Source organism: Rutidosis leptorrhynchoides, chromosome 2, assembly GCF_046630445.1.
Source record: "Rutidosis leptorrhynchoides isolate AG116_Rl617_1_P2 chromosome 2, CSIRO_AGI_Rlap_v1, whole genome shotgun sequence".
Lineage (NCBI taxonomy): Eukaryota > Viridiplantae > Streptophyta > Magnoliopsida > Asterales > Asteraceae > Rutidosis > Rutidosis leptorrhynchoides.
Window position 1 is genome coordinate 600,933,060 of NC_092334.1, and position 4,888 is coordinate 600,937,947.

Consider the following 4,888-nt stretch of genomic DNA (forward strand, 5'->3'; position numbering starts at 1 on the left):
ACCATAGAATGTAGTTTCAAGTTCTTGTGCCTATTTTGTAAAACATTTATAAAACTGCATGTATTCTCATCCCAAAATATTAGATAGTAAAAATGGGACTATAACTCACTTTCACAGATTTTCAATTCGTCGAGAATAAGACTTGGCCACGGGTCGATTCACGAACCTATAACAAATATATACATATATATCAAGGTATGATAGAAATATATTCACATCATATTTTTTTTTAGTTACGTGTTGACGATTTAAGTTGTCAAGTTAGCAGTCCAACGTTAGTAGTCCTCAATTAGTAGTCCAATGTTAGTAGTACGTATATAATTCAAAATATCACCCTGTAATAATCAAAACATAGTATATATGTATTGTATAATACTCAATCATGACCCACGATACCGCTAATGTGTTAATTAATCAAGATTACATGATATTGTCTCGGACTTATCCGAGACTAGTATATTACATGGAAATACAAGAAAAGTTAGCTAGGATGTGGTTAGTATAGATTTTTGTAAAATCATCACGTAGTCATTTTAGCCATTTTTAACCAATATTGTTTTGCTCATAACTTCTTCACTATAAATCCGTTTTGAGTGAATCAAATTGCTATGGTTTCGTAACAAACTGAAATTTGTAAAACTAAACTGAAAAAGTGGTGGTTTATAGTCGGAGTTACAGGTTACATGCCTATTTTTAAAGAGGTATTTATTTCTGTCGAAGAACGACATCTTGATGACCATTTTGAAAAACATACTTCTACTTTGAGTTTAATCATGATTTTTGGATATAGTTTCATGTTCATATGAAATATAATTTTCCCAGAAAAACAACTTTTAAATCAAAGATTATCATAGTTTTTAATTATCCAACCCAAAACAGTCCCCGGTTTCACTACGACGGCGTATGTCCGGTTTTACGGTGTTCTTCGTGTTTTCAAGTTTTAAATCATTAAGTTAGCATATCATATAGATATAAAACATGTGTTAAGTTGTTTTTTAAAAGTCAAGTTAGAAGGATTAACTTTGTTTGCGAACAAGTTTAGAATTAACTAAATTATGTTCTAGTAATTACAATTTATATTCTTCGAATAATATAGTTATATAGGTATGAATCGAATGATGTTATGAACATCATCACTACCTCAAATATAGTAGGTAAACCTACTGGAAGTAACAAAAAATGATCTTGAGCTTCAAAGGATCCTGGATGGCTTGAAAGTTCTTGAAGTAGAATTATGACAAGAAAACAAATTCAAGTAAGATTACTACTTGAATTAAGATAGTTATAGTTATAGAAATTGAATCAAACTTTGAATATGAATATTACCTTGAATTAGAAAGATAACCTACTGTAAATAACAAAGGTTTCTTGTAACAACCCAAACCAAACCACAAACAATCCACTTAAAATACCAAAATAAAAAAAAAATTGTTCGTTCAGCAACTGGCGCGGCGCGCCATAAGGCCGCGCGGCGCGCCAAACTGGTCTGTCCCAAAAAGATTGAAATGCGAAAAAGATTGGCCACTTCCCGACCTAATTAGACAAAACGCTTTTAACCACACATTCATATTTGTAAAACTAACACGTTCCATTAATAAAATTAGTTTTACAAAGACCAGGCCCACATCGGCCGTTTTACGACTTTCGTACGAAAATACAAGTTTTCAACCACAAGACTTTTAATACAAATAAAGCCAAGCATGGCGATTGGGGATACGCTACCCAATCCTAATCAATCCAAAAGCAAGCCTTCTAAAGCAACTACGCGAGTCACTAGTTCCCACGCTTACCTGAGCCACCGTCTCCAAGCAATCTATAAAAATGTAAACAACGAGAGGGTAAGCTAACGCTTAGTGAGTGAAAATATACTACATACATATATATGCATAAAATGGACACGCCACACAATAGTCAAATACCGCATACCGGAGCATCCAAGCATAAAGGCAAGCTAAGCTAAGCATACCGTATGATCACTAAGCAACAAGCTAAATATGTATCAACAAACATAAGTTCACCAACGACGATGTGAACAACGCCAAGAAGCTACACCCGGAAGGTTAGCTACATCACGACAGTACAACAATACATATATCACAATATAAACAAATAAGGTTAACCCATTAACCCATTACCGAATACCAAACACCACAGCGAAGATTGGCCGAACTACACGAGCCTTAGTAATCCGAAATCACACGAGATTACTATCTTCACGACATCGAGGTTGGCCGAACTACACGATCCTTAGTAATCCGAAACCACACGAGATTACTACCTCAATAAGATGACCGAACTACACGAGTCATCGTGAATCCGAACTACACGCGATTCACTTCTTCAATAACAAAACCCACGGTCACGGGATTATAAATTCCACCACATCGGGGTTATCCAAAACCACATCACAATACATGTGATAACGTGCACACAAGTGTGCACCTCATCAAAAGGAGGTCAACCAAAACGCACAACCGTGCCAATTGGACTCATACAAAAGTCCATCAAATCCACCTATATGTGAAGTGAGCTCTATAACCGAGAACCACTTCACCCGACCCGCACCCATCCTACACATACATATGTACATAGGATATTAACACTCACCTTGTCGCCTTGAAGAATGCTTCTGAATAATCCGCAACTCGTCTATGGAAAGTACCTATTCCTTTATCATAAATACCACAACACAATTAGGATGGATTTACAAACCAACCCAATTCGACACATAGTGCAATTTCGACCCAATTGCACTTCCAGGCACAAACCGTGCCCAAACTAACCAATAATCACTAACACAAGTGATAATGGTCCTAATATGCCAATTAAACCCGAACACAAGTGTTAAACACTTATCGTTCTCAAAATCGCCCATAAACCCTAATTTTGACCCATAAAGTCAAAATCTCACCATTTACAAGTTTTGACACCAAAATGTATTTAACTCGGTTTTATACTTCAAGTTAATCCATCTTAAGTTTATAAACCTCATCGAATCGACATTCGGGTTATAATCATCAACAAACCCTAATTTCGACTCTAGTCAAAATTAGTCAACCACAAGAACCCTAAAAGTCTCCAAACATCAATAATCACTAATACTAGTGATTATACACCATTCTCAAGTCTTATACATGGTTAAATCATTAACCAACTCAAAACTCGCCTTTAACACTTACAAACCTTAATCTTGGTGTTAATCTTCAATTAACAACTAAATGGGTTCCATCTATGAATCATATAATCAAAAGCCCCAAAATTGAATGATGAACACGAAAATGAAATTCAGAGTTAGAGCTTACCACTAGTATCACCGTGTAGCTAAGAACGAGGAGAACAAACTTGTCTACTACGCCAAAGATCAAAACCCGCTTCTTCCTTTCCAAAAATCCCTTTGAATCAAATGGGTGTTTGAGTTTGTTGAGAGAAAATAGAAAGAAAAGCAAAAAGAAATAGGGAAATGAAATGGGTGGATGAGGTTAAGTCCTCAAATCTGGCTCAAACGCGAAAAGACCGAAATGCCCTTTTAAAACTCTAAAAATAACCAAAGGAGTCTGCCAGCGACCATTGGCGCGGCGCGCGACCAGGTGGCGCTGCGCGCGACCAGCCAGAATCAGAATCCAGGTCTTACAACTCTCCCCCACTTAAAATCGATCACGTCCTCGTGATCTTCACCACTTAACCACTCCGGACCCACTTAACGGTCCTCAATCATAAGTCCCAATCCGAACTTTCCTAGACAATTCTTCCCAATGAATCACCTTTAAAAACTAAGATCGTCACCCGCGATTTATCAAAACCACAATCCGAGCACTAAAACCTGCTCAATTCCCTCACATCGGGAAAACTCATCCAATCTCTAACCGAGATATCAACCCCTAGCATACCATTACAAAGTACAATGCTAAAGTAACCACATACCAAACTTAAGGTCAACCATCTAAACCGACGAACACTGAGAAGAAGTAAATCCTTACGGATAACACTTACCACTAAACATCCCTTGTAGTGTGCAATACGACCCCTACGCAACTACCGTAACATCATAACAGATGGCTAAAACTGATAGCGCCCGAAACGACTATGGCAACGCTAATCCAAAGGTGTACAAAATCGACTATCGTCACACCCGTAACAACATGTGAGCGAAACACGGCTATTGCATCACTAAACGTACAACATGGTCCTCGCGACCCCACCAGCGGCGTATAAAATAACCGATAGTTCTCACAACATGGTCCTTACGACCCCACCATTGGTGTATCAAACAACCAATAGATCAAACATCATGGTCCTTACGACCCCACCATCGGTGTATAAAACAACCGACAGATCACACAACAAGAAGGCTGGCCGAAAACACACGCGCCTTAGTGAATCCGAACTACACGCGACTCACTACCTTCACCCCAACAACAATCAGGATTGGTCGAACTACACGCGCATTAGTGAATCCGAACTACACGAGAGTCACTATCCCAGAGGAATGACCGAACTACACGAGTCATTTGTGAATCCGAACTACACGAGACTCACTCCTCAATACAATGACCGAAACCACACGAGTCATTTGTGAATCCGAACTACACGAGATTCACTTCCACAATAAGATGACCGAAACCACACGCGTCATCGTGAATCCGAAACCACACGCGATCCACTACCATGATGAAGTCAGCGAACCCTGAAGGTCATGCTTCACCAATCTCAACACCGAATGAAGTCAGCGGACCCCGAAAGTCATGTTTCACCAATACAACACTACGCCCATGACGAAGTCAGCGGACCCCGAAGGTCATGCTCCACCAATCGCGTACTCCCATGATGAAGTCAGCGGACTCGAAAGTCATGCTCCACTAATCAATAACCATGATGAAGTCAGCAGACT